This window comes from Protopterus annectens, chromosome 11.part0 (assembly GCF_019279795.1).
Source record: "Protopterus annectens isolate FY-2018-M chromosome 11.part0, PAN1.0, whole genome shotgun sequence".
Classification (NCBI taxonomy): Eukaryota; Metazoa; Chordata; order Ceratodontiformes; family Protopteridae; genus Protopterus; species Protopterus annectens.
Window position 1 is genome coordinate 1267118624 of NC_056745.1, and position 20657 is coordinate 1267139280.

At 40.3% G+C, this 20657-nt stretch overlaps 1 pseudogene; it reads right to left on the minus strand.

Moving 5' to 3' along the window:
* Nucleotides 1-1495: 1495 nt before the first annotated feature.
* LOC122815060 lies at nucleotides 1496-11309 on the minus strand (annotated as a pseudogene).
* Between the last annotated feature and the right edge of the window lie 9348 nt (nucleotides 11310-20657).

The following is a 20657-nucleotide window of genomic DNA, read 5'->3' on the forward strand; positions in this document are numbered from 1 at the left end:
CTCGCAAACGGTATTTGTGTAACAATTGCAACGCTATGTTAAATGTGCTTTTTTAATGTTATTGTATTTGCTGAAAACTAATAGTTCTGTTGATATAGATGCAGAGTTAGTTCAAAACTCACACTTTTTTATATCCAGCTTGATAACATTGCATAGAATTGAGTTATTACTTTGCTTTTCTGCTAATACTGTGTCTACTAAGACCGATGCACTTTGTGAGCCCTAAGCCAGTACAAGGACTTCATAGGAATGGCAATGGCATCAGTAGTCTGTTTATTATTTAAACTGTGTATTGCTACCATATGCTTTGCTTGTGTAACCAAGATTAATGCTTACTGAACTGTATTACTAGGGTGCAGTCTGAATCTATATATATATATATATATATATATATATATAAATATATATATATATATATATATATATATATATATATATATATATATATACACACACACTTTAAAATATGACTTCATTCTGTTAAGTATTATTTCTGCTTGAATACCAATTCCTTGTACTGTGTATTTGTCTTATGTATTCTCTGTACCTCTTATTGTATTACCTCTTCCCTGCTTATAACCTTACTGTTTTTGCCTTTTCTAGGTAATTACAGGGCATTTTCTCCTTGAAGATCCCCCCCCCCTTCCAGGACATAAACAAAAATAGATTTTGACAGCTCGCTTGTTACGGGACAGGTCTCACACTAAAAGAAAATGAGCAACAAGGCTACCATTTAAAGCTTTTCACATAGGTAAATACTGTTGTTGTATACATAATTAGAGATTAGAGCTTTTTTTTTTTCTAATTGTAAGGTGTGCACGACAGTTAGGGCTCCCAAAATTGACCCCAGCCTAAGCTCCGGTCAATATCTGGTTAAAGTAAATTTCTCATAGTCTCCACTACATGGTGCTACCTGCCTATATTTCAGCCTACTATTTTACAGTAACTTATTTATCCTAGTTAAATAATTGCTGCAAACTTATTACAATGCCTACCCAACCCTATTTATTAGGTTTAGTGCACAGTCATTCCCATAACTATATCATTGATAACCCCACTCAATAAAGTTAAATGCTTGATTCCACATACCTTTCCTTAGTCTTCCACTGATAGTTTTTTTCAATCTCAGCCCTGCAGGGGTGTGGTGAACCCGCTCCGTTCGCTCCGCTCACTCCGCTCCCCTACCCTGCCCCCAATTCTCTTCCACCCCCACTATCTCTAGTTTTATACATCATAGGCCACTCCTTCCAACCTCCTCATAGGATCTAAGCTCCCCTGAGTTCATCACCTCCCACACCCAAACAACTAAAACCTTCCTACATCTCACATCATGCACACTCTAACTCTATTAGTAACATCCCTAACCTTCTTTAACCTACTTACTCTCTACCACCTCATGTCTCACAACACCACACTACACCAACTAACCTCAACAAAAACTACAGCATACATATGCCATAACTCATCCCAAAATAGTTACTCTGATATTTCATCATCACTCTTCAATCAGAGAGATACCACCACTTTCAAGACCAAACTGCATTTTAATATACCTAAAATCAAACAATTATACATCTCATATGCATACTCCAGACTTAACTACACTTCATCCACAATCCAAATCACTATCTTTACACTATTATGTCAAAGTGGAAATATTCATCCAAACCCTGGACCCTCTCCCACCCAACATATTAACAAGTCTACATCACTCTCAGTGAAAACACCAAAAGACCTTTGCATTGTCACACTAAACATCAGTAGTATCTGCAACAAAGTATCTGACTTCCATGCATGGCTTACACAGTATATACCTGATATAGTTGCTCTAACAGAAACCTGGCTCAAACCCCAGATACCAGACTCAGAAATACTTCCCCCTGGATATCAAATATTACGAAAAGATAGACTTCATAAGAAAGGGGAGGCCTAGCATTAATATACTGTAACCACTTAAACATAATACCCAACTCAAAAACAATTCCCACCTTCAATAATATGGAACTCTTATTAGCGTCACAATTTTTCAACAACCATAAACAAATATCTATTGCCACCATCTATATTCCCCCCAGGTTCCAATATCCCAAACACTAGAAGACTTCCTATCATGGTCTAACCACTACATCTCAAATGAAACCATCATCTTTCGTGACACTAATATAAATTGTCTTAAACTAACAACAAACAACTCCACAAACTCCATCAATCCTTTCAAATTTACACAACTTATACAAACCCCCAACACACACAACAAACAATCACCCTGAATCCACCTTAGACTGGATATTAGTATCTCACCCACAATACTACTCCAGTCCCAGCATGCTTCCCAACACTCTAAGTGACCACTTACTAGCCCTGATACACAGACTATCAGCCTCCACCCAAAGCATTTATTCATACAAATATACCAGAAATCTAGACAATTTTAGCCAGTCTCACTTTTGCAACCTATTACAAACACTAAACTGGAACCCATTGAAATATCTTCCCTTAGGTGAAGCAGTACATTAATTCAATACTGAATTTCTGGATACTCTTAACTCCATACCCCCCATAAGAAAAAAGAGAGTTAAACATAACCATGCTCCTTGGCTATCTAAGTCAACCAAACAACTACTGATTAATAGAGACTAAGCATGGCACAAATGGAGAAAAGATAAGACCCCACCCAATGAAACCACATTCAAAATACTTAGAAACAAAGCAAAACAGGCCATTAATCAGGGCAAAAAGACTTACTTCTCCCAACAAATAAACACCCACAGTAATAATCCCAGACTTTTCTGGAAATCTGTCAACTCATTACTAAATCCTGGCAGCACCCAAAACCCATCTCCATTTCCAGACAAAAGCCCACCTGAAATTGCTGAAATATTTAATAAAAACTGTATTGATATTACCCTTGCATTAGTAAATTCAGGCAATACCCCAACCACCATTAACCCATCCACCATACCTCAAGGCAATATCAGCTCCATAACATTCTTTAACTTCCAACCTGTAGCAACCTCTCAAATACAAACATTACTTGGCAAATTGAAACCAGGCTCCCTATCTGCTGATAATCTCCCCAGAATACCTCAAAATCAGTGCTAAGGCAATAGGTTCCCCAGTAAGTATACTTGCAGAACACACAGTGCCCCAGCTTTGGAAAAAATTAGTAATCACTCTACTTCATAAAGGTGGAAACCCTCATGACCTATCTAATTTTAGACCCATTTCCGTACTGTTCCCTGTATCTAAAATAATGGAAAAATGCATCCACAAACAACTGGTTGAATATTTAAGTAGCAACAACCCACTATCCCCTTCACAAAATGGTTTTCGACCATCCCACAGTACCATTACTGCCCTAGTCTCCTTCACAAATTTCATCTTTAATGCCTTAGATAGTAACCTACTTACATCAGTCCTGTTACTGGATCTCTCAAAAGTATTCGACACAGTCTCCCATATTAAACTTATCCAGCAACTACATTCACTAGGATGCTCTGATGCCACCCTAACCTGGTTCACTAGTTACTTGGAAAACAGACAGCATTCCATAAAATGGCAGAATAACCTCTCTAGCTTTCTTCCAAATAACATAGGAGTGCCTCAGGGGTCAATCTTAAGACCCCTAATATTCAACATTTTTACAAATGACCTACATAATGTTCCCTCTGACTGTACTACCATATAATATGCAGAGGATTCAACCATAATCTGTACCTCCAATAACTTCTCTGACCTCCAAAAGTTAACACAAAAAGCCTTTACATCCATAGAACTCTGGCTAAACCAATCACAGCTATTACTTTACCCTAATAAATCTAAACTATCATATTTGCATCTAAACCTGTTCCCATAGACTTTACTATATTCTCCGTAAACAAAACCCAAATCGAGTTAGTAAATCAGGCCAAACTGCTTGGAATTACTATTGACAGCAAACTTAGCTTTGACTTGCATATTAATAACGCAATAAAAAAGACTCACTTCAAATTAGGCAAACTTTACAGAAACAAACAATACTTAGACAAATCCATCCGAATAAAACTTTCAAAAAGTCTTCTCCTTCCAACCTTACTCTATGGGTCTCCAATCTTCACCAGTCTCCACAACTCTTTGCAACACAAACTGCAGTCCTGCTGTTATAAGATTGCATAATTCGCATCAGTCCAACCAAATCGCACCCACCATTGCTTGGCCACTACAGAACTAAACTCGATAGAATTTGTACATTGCCTACATTACACACAACTTACCTTTGCCCATAAACTCATTTTTAAACCCGAGTTTTGCCCTTCCCTGAAAAATATCATTGAACCTTACATCCCATCCAAAAATCTACACTCTTAACAACAAACACCTACTTAAAGTATCAAAACCTAGTAAAAGAGCAGGTAGCTGCCTCTATTCCCGTTCCATAACTAAGCTGTGGAACACCCTTACATCATCAGTTACAGAATTAGACAACATAATCTCCTATAAATGAAAACTTAAACAACATCTCACTGATAACCCCAGCTGCACATGCAACACATATCCACAACCTCCTTAATCTAGCAAAACTGTTTCACATAGCAAATATACTTGTGTATATGTCATGCAGTTATACCATATGAGTTATCCCTAATCTTTATTATCCTACTCCACACATCTATACAACTATCTTAACATATTTTCTCTTCTGTCACCTTCTACTTTTAATACTACCATTAAATACATGCAACCTATAATCTATATATCCCCACCACCTAGCTATAAGATTCTAACTATATTCTACCTTTAAGTTTAACTCTCTAATTCAATCTTCCCACTAAAGTTACCTTTCCCTTTTCCTACCCCCCCAAAAAAAATTGAGCTGTATTGTTAAATATTTCTAACTGTTTAATTTGTGCTGTATTGTTAAATATTTCTAACTGTTTAATTTTCCTACATGCTAATCTTTCTTTGCTACTGCATTGTGCCTTTTTACAACATATGTGCTGTTTAGATAGTTTTCTATATTATTTCAATTGCTTTATAAGTAATTGTTTCCTTACAAATTCATGTAATGATTTTCATGTAACTTGGAGCTTTTCTCCCCAGGACTCCACTGAAAATGAGTCCCAAGCCCAGTGGACTTTCCCGGTCAATAAATAAATAAATATTTTCCCTAGGATATTTGAGTCACCAAAAATGTTGCCAACTCCTCATTCCCTGTCTGATTGCATCGTATTCTTTAGTTCTATGTTAGGTTGCATATTGATACAGGGTTCCCTCCTGCTCTGACCTTTTGCTCCTCATGTAGGTAGGCCACATCTATCTACTAGGTCATGTGAAGTTGGTGGCATGAACAAAGGGCTCTCCCCTGCCTTCTGTCTGATTCCATAAGACCTTGTGTAGATCAGAATGTATGTGCTGTATCTTTAAGAAGCATATCAGGGACTGAACATGCACATATAAATACCGGGCATGTGCTCTTCCCAGTGCCATTTTGAGAGTGCAGCCAGAGAGTGACCATGTATGATTGCAGTAGTTATTTTGTAAATAAGTTACTTAAGTTAAAGTCAGTAAACATCTACCCTGATGTGTTTGTATATAATAAAGCTGCTTGAACAGAACCTATGAAGACTCTTCCATTGTGTCCAAAGTAGGAGCATGACACCTTGCATGCCTTATGATTTCCTCCCTCACTGCCTATCTTACCAGTCCTGGTGGTGGTGGTATGCTAATGCCGATCATCCTAAATACAAGGCTGTAATCAAAACGGTTATCTACCCAAAGTACGGAATGCTTCTCTCAAATCCAGAAGCATCCCAATTCAGAGTGGATAAATCAAACTAAGAAAATTTTACTGCATGCTGCAATCAAAGCAGTTATCTACCCAAAGTACAGAGCGCTCCTTTCAAAGCCTGGAGCATCTCAGTTTAGTGTGGCTAAATCAAACTAAGCAAATTTTACTGCATGTATGTATATCCCTGTACTATAAACTGCTTTCTTCGGAATGGCTGCGGGCACACCACCAAGCCATTAAATTCTCCTCCTATCCCTCCACTACTGCTTTCTCCACAGTCACCTTACTGCAGACCAGCTATGTAATATACACTGGTGTAGCAGCTAATATACATTTTCAAAGTGTTGTATTGCCCACCAAAGTACACTTACCACTGAAAAAGATCCAAAGCTACTTGGTAGATTGTTTTTTTATGTCCTCTATATATCACTCTGACCTAGCTCACTAAATGGAGATATAACTTCCTGAAACTATTCCTGTTCACACCTTTCTGCAGTTCGTGATTCACCTAGTTCCCATTCTGTCTCCCATCATTCCTTGTGGCATTTAAATCCTACTGATAGTGTATAGCACCATCCTTCCTCCCTCATTGCCTGTCTTACCAGTCCCAGTGGTGGTGTGCTAGTCCTGATCATCCTAAATACAAGGTACTCTTGTTTTCCTGAAGAATTTTAAATAAAAAGGGGAATGGTTTACATAAGTGTCTGTTTCCAAGCCAACTTGTAGTAGATAAGTATAATCTGTAATGTTTTAACTAGAAATTAGACTAAGGACACATTATGGTAATTTATGTGGAAGTAATTAAGTAATTCAAGGCAGTTCTGCCTCACGACGTGCATTGGGTTGCACAAGGCTGAATTGTTTGCTTAGTAATTATAGTAGGCTCTGCATTTTACAACTAGCGCTAGTGAATTTTTTGGATTCCAGTAGCATGGTGTAGCTCATGTGTGTCCTGATTGTGAGTTTCTAGCCATTCACAACTTTATTTTTTAGTGATTAGATAGTTCTGTATGACCAATTTAAATTTCTTGTATATACTATTTTGTTCTATCTCTTTCATATACTGTTGCTCTATTTCTTTTTGTCTGGATAGTAGTATATTAGCTGATATAACTATTCTTTATTGGTGCCTACAGTTAGAACCAGACCTGTTAACAATGGGTATATTGTTAGCTAGAATCAGGAAGTGAAAGTGGTTGTATATTATACTGCATATTCAACTTTAAGTATCTTGGATCTGTCCAGAAACATTAGTGGCTCTATTAGTTTAGAAATGCTAGAGAATGGGCCATCATGCATAAGGCTTAATTAAGCCAAAATCAGTTGTATGTAATAATTGTATGCATCTAACATATACTTATTTGTTGGTCAGATTAGACAAAGTATATTGAGTGTGTAAAACTTTTCATATCTCCTGTTATATGATCTGTTCTTTATGCTAGAATCTTGTGGACACTGTATTGCTATATTATGTGACATTTATGCTACTCTACCACCACTCCTCTTCCTAATTCCTCCCCCTTAACCTATTATTCACAGTAGACCTTTTTTCTCTCTTTATTAGGCTGTAATCAAAGTGGTTATCTACCCAAAGTATGGAACACTCTTCTTAAAGCTCGTAGGATCCCAGTTCAGTGTGGTTAAATCAAACTAAGCAAATTTTATTTCATGTATGTATATCCCTGTACTGTAAACCGCTTTCTTAGGAATGGTTATGGGCACATCACCAAACCATTAGACTCCCCATCTATCCCTCCACTACTGCTTTCTCCACACTCACTTTGCTGCAGACTAACTACGTACTATACATTAGTGTAGCAGCTAATATACATTTTCAAAGTGCTGTATTGTCCTCCAAAGTATACTTACCACTGAAAGGGTCCAAAGCTGCTTGGTAGATTGTTTTTATGTCCTCTGTATATCACCCTGACCTGGCTCATCCCACTCTGCTTGGTCTCACTCCACTCCCCTACCCCACCTCCAACTCCCTCCCACCCCAGTACATCTAGACTTATTCTAATCAAACCCCATCCACCAATCGGTTTTAACCAACTAAACACCATATCCACTCCTACTCTTCTACCTACCTCAGTCACTGAATCTCAAGTAACCACTCCCTCTCCCTACCCACTCATTCCACCTATACATCTAAATAGTCACCCCCTAATGTTTCTTCAAAAACACATTAGTACTTCTTATTTAACATTTAACACATCACCACCATGATATCCTCATACCTTTAAAATATCCACCATCTAACCTCCTTACCACAACTCCTCCAAGTACTTTATAGAAAAGTACTAAACTAACTTCACTTCTACATCAATTATATGTAGACTGTAATTAATTTATTAATCTAATTTACTTACCTGATAGTCTTGTCTAAATTCATATCAAATACAGTCACCCCACATTCCATTATCTACATGCTACTATAGTATGCTCTTACTCTATATTTCCTCTCTTAGTATACTAGCATCACTTTTCTACATTACATCTTATCATATAAGCCCTACCAAGCTACAGCATCCTGTTATCCAGAGTTTCACAACACAAATATATTAATCATCTCCCTTTCACTCATTAACCCATCTTCTACCCTGTACACACCTTTCATTTTAAAACCTCACCATCAAGCCCTCAAAATCTCCCAATGTTATAACAAGTATCTAGAAAAATTCATAAAAACTATCATCTCTGTTGCATCCAAGCTATCACCCAGTGGAGACATTCACCCTAACCCTGGACCTATAAACACTTCAACTAATCCATTCACACCACATACCAATCCCATTCACACCAACTTGCACCTACCCAGGAAACCTGCTGACCTACTGTTACTAAATGTAAACATTAAAAGTATCACAAACAAAATACAGGACCTGCATGCCAATCTGTCCCTGTATTCACCAGACATAGTAGCTGTAACTGAGAAATGGCTAAAACCAGTCATTAGTAACAATGAAATATTGGCTCCAGAATATATTATGCTATGTAAGGATAGACTGGAAAAAGAGGGAGGTGGTATAGCAATCGTATAGAAAAATCACCTTAAACTGGAAACTATAGACCTAACAATCTCAAATCTCAGCAAAATAAAAATTAACTCTAAAAAGCAGATTAATATCACTGAATGATACATCCTACCTGGTAACAACATACCCACTTTAGAACACTTACTACACAGGACCGGCACTTCATTCCCACAGGAAACAATTATCTTAGGTGATTTTAACATTGATTGGCTAACCTGTAATCCTGTGCATCCTGCTAGTCACATCAATCTTCATGGATTTATTCAACCAATTCAAGCTACCACAAGAACAGACAAAACTTCTAAAATGCATTCAACACTTGGTTGGATTTTGATAAATAGACCAGTGTATTCCTCACACTCAGCCTGCCTCCCAGATATCCTGAATAACCATACACCAACTTTTCTACTAAAGCAAAGGACTCTTCAGTCAAAACAGACCACCTACCACTTAATTAGACATAAAAAAAACTTTAACCCCAGATATTTCTTATCAGTTCTAAAGAGCTGTAATTGAACTCCTCTCAAACAACTCACCCTAGATGAAGCTGTTAAATTCTTCAGCTCTGCTTTTTTTAGATATCATCAGCTCATATGCTCCTCCCAGAACAGTCATTACCAAAGACATTATTGCACCCAGGCTTACTAAAGAAACCCGGTCACTCCTTAAAACCAGAGACAAAGCCTGGGAAATATGGCAAAAAATAGATCTCTAACATCAAAACAAAACTATCTATAGCTCAGAAACAAAGCTAAAAATGCAGTGAAATTAGACAAAAATAAAATACTACCAAAACAGCCCTCAGAAGTTCTAGAAGGCCATTAACAGCATACTTTTCCATGGTAAATCTAGTACACCTTCCCCAACTACTTCAAAGGCTACAGACAGCATACCAACTCAATTCAACAAATACTTTACTGGGTCCATCCTTGCCATATCTAACTCTGTTACATCGTGGTAATGAAGGAGACCACGCGGTTATTTAAGTTGTAAGGCCTTTCTTTATTAAGAGCCTCCACGTGCGCACACATGCTTCTTCACACAACTTCTGCAAGTCATCTACTACACAGAACCAACAAGTTACCAGAGAATATAGAACCAACAGTACATGCTGAATTCCCCACAGCGCCCCTACAGTACAACAACCACATTACCAGCCCAGATACTACATTCCTCCCCTTTTAAGCTAAGACATACTGTCTTACATAAACAAAACTAGGGTACAAGTTCCATAATGCATTTTATCATTTACTTGTAAATAACAGGCTAGTTATTAACTGGTTACCATACCATATACTATTTTTTTAAGGCTGGTAATCTATACATGCACTTTTGTTAACATTGATAGTTCTTCAAGTAACTAGGTTTAACCAGCACACGCTTAGAACGGCGCAGTGGTACCACCTTAGGTGACTCTGGTGTCACAGTTACCACTTCAGGTATCGGTGTGTCCTTCCCTGGCACGGTTGGATCCTCAGAAACCTCTCCTTCCACGTTCTGGCGGTCTCCCTCAATTTGCGATCCTCCTGCCACTGCGAGCCCTGGTTCCGAACTTAACAATAGTTCCGAGGCCAGCAGTTCCATGGCATCCTTCTTCTGTTCACTCCTCAGAATTTGGTCTACATGTCTCCTCACTACGAAATCTCCATTCAATCTCACCTGGTACGACAATGGTCCAGTGCTCTTGACAATGAACCCTGGAATCCACTCAGGTCCATAACTGAAATTTCGTGGTCATCACTGCATCTCCTCCAGAAAACTTCTCTCTCTCCGTCTTCTATCATGACATTCTTTTTGCCTCCACTGGGTCCCCTCCACCTTTGCTCGGACATTTGGATACACTAGATCCAACGTGGATCTCAATCTACGTCCTTGCAACATCTCAGCAGGTGACAAACCCGTGGTAGATTGTGGTGTAATACGGTAGTTGAATAACACCCTTGATACTTTTGCTGCTATACTTCCTTCCCCAGACTTTTTCATCATGGCTTTAAAAGTCTGCACAGCTCTTTCAGCACAACCATTTGTAGCTGCATGGTAAGGCGCTGAAGTGATATGTACAATACCATTTTTTCTCAAAAAACTCTTGAACTCTTCACTCGTAAAACATGAAGCATTATCGGATACAATAGTCTCTGGCAGTCCTTGACTACTGAAACTCCTCCTCAAGCATTCAATAGTAACGAGAGAAGTGGGTGTCTTGACTTGATAGGCATCCATCCATTTCGAATGAGCATCCATGATTATCAAAAACATGGCCCCCATGAATGGTCCTGCATAGTCTATATGAAGTCTCTGCCAAGGTCTGCTCGGCTACTCCCATGGATGTAGTGGCGCCGCCACAGGCAAGTTATTTTGTTGACATGTTTTACACTCATTCACAACGAAAAATAACTTTGCATAAAGCTTTCATTCGGTAATGCCCACATGACCTTGATGTAATTGCTGTAAAGTGCCCTTCTTCCTGGGGACGGAATTATCACCGTGCCCCCACAATACGCATCCATCTTGTACAGCTCTGTTTTTCTCACCAAGGTCGAAAAACTGGATCCGTTTGTTGTACTGGCCAGCCTTGCTGGACCCACTGAAACACTCTAGCAAGCACCGGGTCTTTGTGTGTCCAAACTCTCAGTTCCTTAGCAGACACCAGTGTTATGTCTTCCATCATCAAAACTCGGTCCTCTGCTTCCTCTTCTTGGATATGCCCTGGCATCGGCAATCTACTTAGTGCATCGGCATTACCATGGTGTTTTCCAGGCTTATACACAATCTCGTATTCATAAGCTCTCAACGTTACAGCCCACCTCTGAATGCGAGGAGAAACCATCTGCGGCACTGCCTTCATCTCGTTGAACAATGACAACAAAGGCTTATGATCAGTGCAAATAGTAAACTTCCTCCCATAGAGGTATTTGTGAAATCGCTTGATTCCAAATTTGACTCTGCTTGTGTCAAAGTTCGTGACATGAACCCAATGGGTCTCTCTTGTCCATCTGGCATCCGTGTGCCAACACAGCCCCTAATCCGTGAGGTGAGGCATCACATGACAAAATTAAGTCCTTGTGACTATCGTAATGCACCAAAACTTCTGATGATTGCATTAGTTCCTTTGACTGTTCAAACGCCTGTCCTGTTCCTTTTTCCACGACCACTGAGCTTCCTTCCTTAACAACTTATGTAAAGGAGCTAACAGTGTAGACAGATTTGGCAGGAACCTGTTATAGTAGTTGAGTAAGCCTAAATAGGCTTTCAGTTCTGTAACATTTGTGGGTGCTGGTGCCTGTTGAATGGCTTCCACTTTATTTGGCAGGGGTGCAGGCCTGATGCATCCACCCTGTAACCCAGGAATTCTGCTGCTGCCATGAAAGCACATTTACTCCGTTTCACCCTTAGACCTGCCTCTCGCAGTCGACTCAGCACCTCATTCAACGTCTCCAGATGCTCTCGAATGTTCCTTCCCGTCAACAGGATATTGTCTAAATACACAGCCACCTTCGGAATTCCTGCCACTAGTCCCTCCATTATTCTCTGAAAAATAGCGGGACTCGAGGAAACCCCAAAAGGTAAACGATTAACTTGGAACAAACCTTTGTGTGTGTTCAGGGTAACATACGTCTTTGACCCTTCTTCCACCACTACTTGTTTATATGCCTGACTGAGGTCCAGTTTACTAAACCTTTCACCTCCTGACAACTTTTCAAACACATCTTCCACCTTTGGCAAGGGATACTGCTCTAGCTTTGAGACTTGGTTCACTGTCAACTTATAGTCACCACATATACGAACAGTACCATCTGGTTTTAATACTGGAACAATTGGTGCTGCCCATTCCGCAAACTTTACTGGTTCAATTATACCTTGCTTCGTGAGTCTCTCTAACTCAAACTCAACTTTCTTCTTTGGTACAGGACGGGGTTTGTAAAATCTTGGCATTACGTTTTCTTTAACGTGTATCTTTGCTGGTGGACCCCTCCAGGTCCCCAGTTCCTCTTTGAATACTTCTTCATTATTCTCAAGCACCTCTTGCAAGGTCAGGCCCGGCTGTTCTACCTTATGGAGCTGAAGGCAGTCCATGTTTAGCTCCTTTAACCACACCCGGCCTAGCAGGTTTGGTCCCTTACCTGCTACCACCATGACTGGCAACTCTTTGACTTGGTTTTTATATTTTACCTTCCTTTTCACCATTCCCAACGTAGGAACTATTTCACCTGTGTAGGTTTTCAAAGTCACTGAACAGTCCTGCAGCTTACGAGCTTCTCTGGGCCATAACTTCCCATACTCAGCCTTTGACAGAACTGTGACACTACACCCCGTATCAACTTCAAACTGCACCATTTTACCATTTAAGTCCAACTGGGTTTTAATGGGCTCAACTCTTTCCCACTTGGCCTCTGTCACATTAAACATTGTGAACACTTCTTCGGCTTCCCTGGTTGGTTTATCTGTAACTTCACGCATGAGGTGTACATACTGCCGTTTATTTTTCTTTTCCTGAAGTTTCCTTTCCATCATACTGCTTTTTCCTCCTTTTCGGCGTTCTAGAGGGTATTGAGCGCACATTTTCTTTACATGGCCCTTTTTCCCGCAAGCATGACATTTTACAGTTAAAAAACGACAGTTCCGTGACAGATGTTCACCTCCACACCTGTAACAAACATACTGACCAGACTTTCCTTGTGAATTATGCTCCACGACCACCTTATGCACTGGTAGTGGGGTCGCACTCCTGCTTCCAACCCCTTCCGCGGTTTTCTGTTGTAAATCACGAATGTCTTTAGTCGCTGTCTCTATGGCCTGTGCCAACTTCAAGGCCTTTTCAAACGACAAGTCAGGCTCCGCCAACAATTGCTGTATGCAGTCGTCTGTAATGCCACATACGAGCCTATCTCGTAGCATTTCGGTCAGTCTGTCCCCATAATCACAATGTTGTGCCAGTTCCTCAACACTGCGACATACTCCATTACCGTTTCATTAGCCATTCTAGTCCTTGAATTTAACTTGAACCTCTGGACTATTGCACTCGCTTCGGGTTATAATGTGACTGAAGTAAACTCAACTCTGTGAACGATTTGTCCCGGTTTATCCGGACTCAATAAATTCCTCATCAGACTGTAATGCCTTACTGCCCACCGAGCTTAGCAATATGGCTCCCTTCCGACGCTTCCACGGCCCATTATCTGGTTTGCCTCAAAAAAATGTTCCAACACTTCACAATACTTCCCCCAGGTCTGTGTCTGACAGTCGTATGCAACTAGTGACCCCAACATGGAACCCGACATCACTCCAGTAGGCTGCCTTCACATCCGACATGAACTACAGCTCACCAGGTTACTCGCAGCGGACTCGGAGGCATCCCATCCTCTCGCCAATATGTTATATCGTGGTAAGGAAGGAGACCACACGGTTATTTAAGTTGTAAGGCCTTTCTTTATTAAGAGCCTCCACGTGCGCACACATGCTTCTTCACACAACTTCTGCAAGTCATCTACTACACAGAACCAACAAGTTACCAGAGAATATAGAACCAACAGTACATGCTGAATTCCCCACAGCGCCCCTACAGTACAACAACCACATTACCAGCCCGGATACTACAAACTCCCAGTGTCCTACCCCTTCCATTGATCCTCCAAAATCTCATGCCACCAGCAATACCTTTTCCTTTTAACCTGTTTTCACAAATACTATAAAAAATGCTTCCTGAACTAAAACATACAACATTGGCTACCGACAATCTACCTGCCTACTTTCTGCAAATAGTCGCTGAAGTAATCACCTACACAGTATCTATTCTTTTTAATATATCCATATCTGAAAACCACATCCCTGCAATTTGTAAAACTGCCCATATATTCCACTTCATAAAGGTGGTGCCGCCACTGAGCTAACCAACTACCATCCAATTGCTATTCTTTCCCCTCTATCTAAAATACTAGAGAGATGTATCCACTCCCAATTAATGTACCACTTACTAATAATCTCCTTTCCAATACTAAACATGTCTTCCACCCCTAGCACATCACTACCACTGCTCTTATGTCTTTCACCAACACAATACATTACCACAGACACAATGATAGATATGTATCTGCAATATTTCTTGATCTCTCTAAGGCCTTTGATATGGTCTCACATAATAAGGTCATCACTGTTCTTTCTGGTCTGAATTTTAGCTATCCTATCATTGCTTGGTTCCAAAGCTATTGTGACGGTTAACACCAAGCAGTATAATAGCAGCAAAACCTCTCCCTTCTTCTTCCAGTAACACTAGGTTTTCTCCAAGTTCCCATCCTGGGACCCCTACTGTTCTCACTATTTATTAATGATCTCCACTCTTCTACCCCACACGCTTGTCATACAATATGCAGATGACTCTACATTAATATGTGCCACTTCCTCCTTACAGGAACTATGCACTCTAACTCACAAATCCTTTCTTTTAGTTGAAGCATGGCTTACTAAGTACCAACTAATCTTAAATCCAAACAAAACTAAACTTCTGCTTTCCTGCCTACAAGATCTGTAGCTCCTAACCCCTCATTCAATAGCTTGTCCAGCAACAATATTATCATCTTTCCAGTAAATCACAACAAACTACTAGGTGTACAGGCTGACAGTAATATGAGATTTGACATCCACATCTCCCAGACCATAATGAAAGTGCATAAAAAACTAGGCGCTCTCTATAGGAATAAAGAATTTCTTACCAAAAACACCAAGGCCACCATTGCATGCATGCATCTTCTTTCAACCCTGCTTTATGCCTCACAAATTCTCATTAGCCTTAGAAAGACCAAACTAGCCAAACTTGACTCCTACTACAACAAAATAGCTAGGTTTACCACTGACTCTCCTTACAGGTCACACCACTGCATGGCACTAAAACAACATAATTGGTTGGAACTCCCTAACCTCCTCCTATATAAACTACTACACCAAACCAAGAGTACCAAGGGCGGGAGGTTGGCATAATGGTTAAGGTGTTTACCTTAGAGACACAAAGTGCAGGGTTTGATTCTCACATGGGGCAATTGGCTAGGCTTAAAATGGCCCACAAGGGCACTTAGCCTAGTACTAATCTATGAACCTATGAACCTATGTACTCCTGCACTCCAAAATCTACTACAACCTTACACCTGTAATAGGACACTCCAATCCAGCAACAAATTCCTTCTTCAGATAACAAAGGTCAAAAATGCAGCTGGTGCCTCCCTTTTCTCTAACTTCATACCAAAGACATTGTCCACCCATATTACATCCACTTTGTCTTTAGCACTATTCAAAATAATGCTAAAAAGCTACCTAACCAGCTCTTCGCTATTTACCTGTACCAATCCTGGATATTTCCTATTCATATATAGCCCTCCTCTCAACTCCAATAACTCTATTCTAATTCACAAGTATTTCAGACTATAACACTGGTGAACAGTTAAAATTCTTACAAGTTATCAATATATATGACATTTAAATACTTTTAAATGTACTCAATTTCATATTTAAACTGCAAATTTATATATCTGTGCATATCCAATGCTAGCTTAAAACAAATGTATTTGTGTATATTCTCTATGTTAGCTTAACATAGGTACCTGTAACTTCTATATCAACTTGTGTATTTTTATTATATGCATTTATCTGTATGTTGCTATTATTAGTTTTGTTAAGTGGAGTTTTCCTCCCTGGGTGTCTGCTGAAAAAGGACATTTGTCCAGTCAGACTTTCCCGGTAAGCAAATGTAAAATAAATAAATAAAATTAAGAAACACTCTTTCAAAATATTTATCACACATGACATATATTTATGATTCTTTCTTCTTTCTGTTTTTTTTTTTGTTTATGGAGCTAAACACAGTGCATCAGGTGAGATCATGCCTAAGGACCAATGGTCATGTCATGTCAGTGGCACTACACTGAGGGGAGAGGCAGCCTGAAATTGTACTCTGCTGTTTCTGCAAGGAATTTAACTGTCTGTTTTTTTTTTTTTTTTTTTTATAATTTGATGAAGCAAATCATTTGAAAAGCATTCCTACTGATCAATGAGCACAGGCTGAGGACAGTTTGATACTGCTAGACATGATAGCTGTTTTCCATAAGAAATCACTGCCACTGTGGTTTCTAAATGTGTACCAGCAATAATTCCTTTGTTCTGGGCAATTTCCCCTTTCTTAATGTTTATGCGATCATGGAGCCTGTAAGTATAAGTTCTGGGTATGTGGAAGTTTACCTCCCCAAACAGAGGAAGCAGAGGGTTTGGATCCCTACAAAAAATATATTTACATTCAATAATTTCATCATGTTGAATATACAACTAGTTTTGCTGGGTGATTTGTTTCCTTTCAGATTTTTAACTTGTCATAGTAGAAGTCTCCTGAAAAATAAATCAATATCAACAAAATATTTTTTTTCTCTTCTAAAGTTTAAGGCAACTACAATAATTATATATACTTGAATAGAGGAAGTCCTACTTAGGGCATAGTAGGGGGAATTTAATAAAGCCTGCATGGTCTTTTTTACCATGTAGGCATCGTGGCATGCTGCTTACATAAAAGTAAGCAGGTTTGTGATCCAGTAAAGAGAGCTGGGTGGTGCACATGCATGTGCCAACACGGAAGTATCCTCATAAAGTGGTGAATTTCATGCAAATGAGGGAGGTACAGTGATCCAGCAAGCAGAGAGGCAGTCCTGCAGACCCCCTGTTGGTGTCTGTAGTGTACATGGAAAAGTTCCATGTGCAGGATTTTGAACAGACAACAGGGGCTGTAAAAGTGTAGTCAGATGGACAGAAATAGCATAGTAGACACAGATATGTGCAAAACTATCTACCATTTATCCAAAAATGCAAGGAAAATAAGTTAAAATAATTTTATTTTTTAATGATCTGGTTATGTTTGCACAGCATGCCGCAGTACACAAACATAAAGTTATGAAAAAATTAGTGGAAAAAACAAATTTCATAGTATGTGACAGAAATGTAGTATGGGACCGAGTGGAGTATCCACAATGGTAGAATGGTGCTGTTGCTAAGGAGGTAGGGCCTGGAACCATGTAGTTTCCAGGCTGTGTGCACTGAACCCTATGCAAATGAATTGGGGTTACTGGATAGCACAAATGGGTATCCGTGTCCAGATATACCCTTCTATGTAGGCACAGAACCATGTTGGTGTCCACAGAAGAGGTAGCTGACATCAACGGGGGTATGTCTGAGGACTTGTAAGCTCATTGGAGCTCAGCTGCACCTGTTTGCACTGCATGCTGCTGTACTCAGCAGGGGAGGGTGTACGCTGGATGCTAAGCTTTATTTACCATCAGGGAGTGTGTTTCAGCATGTTTGTGCAGTGCTCCAATGTGCTAAGCATGCCTTTTCAGAGGGGTGTGTACAGTGACTGCTGAGCTTTGTTTACCTTTGGGGCACTTGTTTCCACATATTTGCATGGTGCACCACAGTGCTAAGTGTATCCAAAAGCCAATGATATATTAATTACTGATTCGCTTAAACTAGAGCCATTAAATGTTCTTAATGATGTAGTTGGCAGGTGGAATGCATTATAGGTAGCCAATCACTGGCTATGCACTGGAACCATGAATGATGACACCCATCAGAAATGCACACACACACATGGAAGAATGCCATAATGAGGCACACGCACAAACTAGGAACATTATAGATCATGTGTTTGGGCTGCTGAAGTCATGGTTCTGGTGCCTCTATATATCTGGTCGAGCCCTGCAGTACTCTTCACTCACATGTACTCAGATCCCAGTGTGTGTCATGCTACACAATATGATCCTGTAGAAACAGCTGCAGCAGGATCAGCAAAGGGAAGGGACACTCAACCCCTCCCACCAGTGCCTAGGTCCCCACAGCCACATCCACAGGAGGACTCAGAGGAGGAACCCCTGAGGATGTCCCTGTAGGCAGACATAGGCATGCCCAGTATGGCCTGGCCTTGGCCAAGAAACAATGCATAGCAAATGCACTGACAACCTATGGCCCTAGGGACTGACCCTTATGCTGACTCACATACATATAGTAAAGATGATACCAGCCAGCCCATACAACCTATACCTAACCATGTATTGGCTGTGTACTACATGCATCAGAGTCAGCCTCAAACTACAGGTCTGCCAACTGCTGCATTTGCAAGATAAGTCACTCATGTATACACCATTTGTAAGAGGAGACAATGGGGCAGTAGAGGGATGTCAACCTCTGTGACAGATTCAGCCACCGACAGCTCCACCTATGCCTCACTATGGACACCATCATTATCAGAATCCAATGAGATATTAACATCAGGTTGTGAGGGGGGCAGACCCCAACCCCCCAGTCACCTGTGAAAACCAAGACAAAAGGAGTACATTACAACCTACACTTTTATGTAAGGCAATCCACACAGACTCATACAAATGAGGATCCACAACTGCATTACCAGTCTCATATCTTCTCATCTCCACTCCCATGCACAACAGACAACTTCACAACAACATACACATACAAGTCAAAGCCTTTATAACATGCACATCAGCTACATCCAGTTAAAGTTGCCAGTACAATTTACCTGTAAGGTATGCAATATGATACTACATGTGATAGAACTACACATTAAACCCAGTGCCCCTGTCTTGAGAATGATATGCCAGTACTAATGTCACCGCCTCAGGTATGCAACATATACCTTTTGTGTTTGAACAAGCATCTTGGATTACCTGCCTCATGTATACCAGGCTGCATAGTCACTCATAACTATAAGTGCAAACGTGTTAATGTTCATTCAAATACTCAATCTATAAACTGTAGTGAACTGTTCCAGAATGGTGCATACAAATATTCTAATCTGGCTAAACACAACATTTGTACATAGTGCAATACGGCAGCCCTTATCTTTCATAGGGTATATATGATCCATAAAACAACAGTATCATGCTTACCAGGTACAGGGACATGGGCTTGGGCAACTCCTGATGGACCTTTGAAAGGGTGAGGGAGAGGTATTGTCAGCATCACCATACATTGCAGCACTACAGGGTAATATGTGCATATATCCATTTGTACAGTAGCCACCATTACTGGCTGTATTGCTGAGATTCAGAGTATGTGTGCACAACTGAGCTTAAACCCCAACTTCCCCAAATGCAGATAGACCTGACACCCATGTATAGGTATGTTATAGGCATGTACAGCCTGCCACAATGACTGATTAAGTATTGAAATCATGGACACAATAAGCTTACCTGGATGCTCCTCTGCTGGGGGCACTGTGGCACTCACCTCCATGATGTATGGTGCGATGGATGACTGGGAGCTGTCATGTGTTCCAGGTTTGCCAGGAATTCCTCTGTGGCCAAGAGCGGTTGTACCACTGCAGGCCCCCCCACTGCTGATGGCATGATCTCTAGGAATATCAGCTGCCCTTTGTCATGCAGCATTCACCATATCTGTGGCTCTATGTCGAACCTGCTCATAGGTCCTGTCCTACTGCCCAATCTAATTGACTTCCTGCACAAGGTCTGCCCACCATGATACCCATAGTTCATGATTATGCCTCCCCCTGGACAACAACATCTGATGATGCTGCCTTACTGCATCCACTATTACCTCATTCTCTGCATCGGAGAAGGGGGCATGTCATCTGTGATACATGGTTCCTGAAAGACAACAAAAGGGGTACACATTACAAGACCAGATATGTGGATGTCCACGATGTAGAGATTCAGCTGAGTATCAATGCCATGTCATTACCACAGATCTAACACAGGCTTACTGTTGTAATCCCTATTCCCCATACCGCCATCCTCCCATCTGCATCCTGTTATATGGAGAAATCAATTACATACCTGGTTGAGTGCAGTACTTCT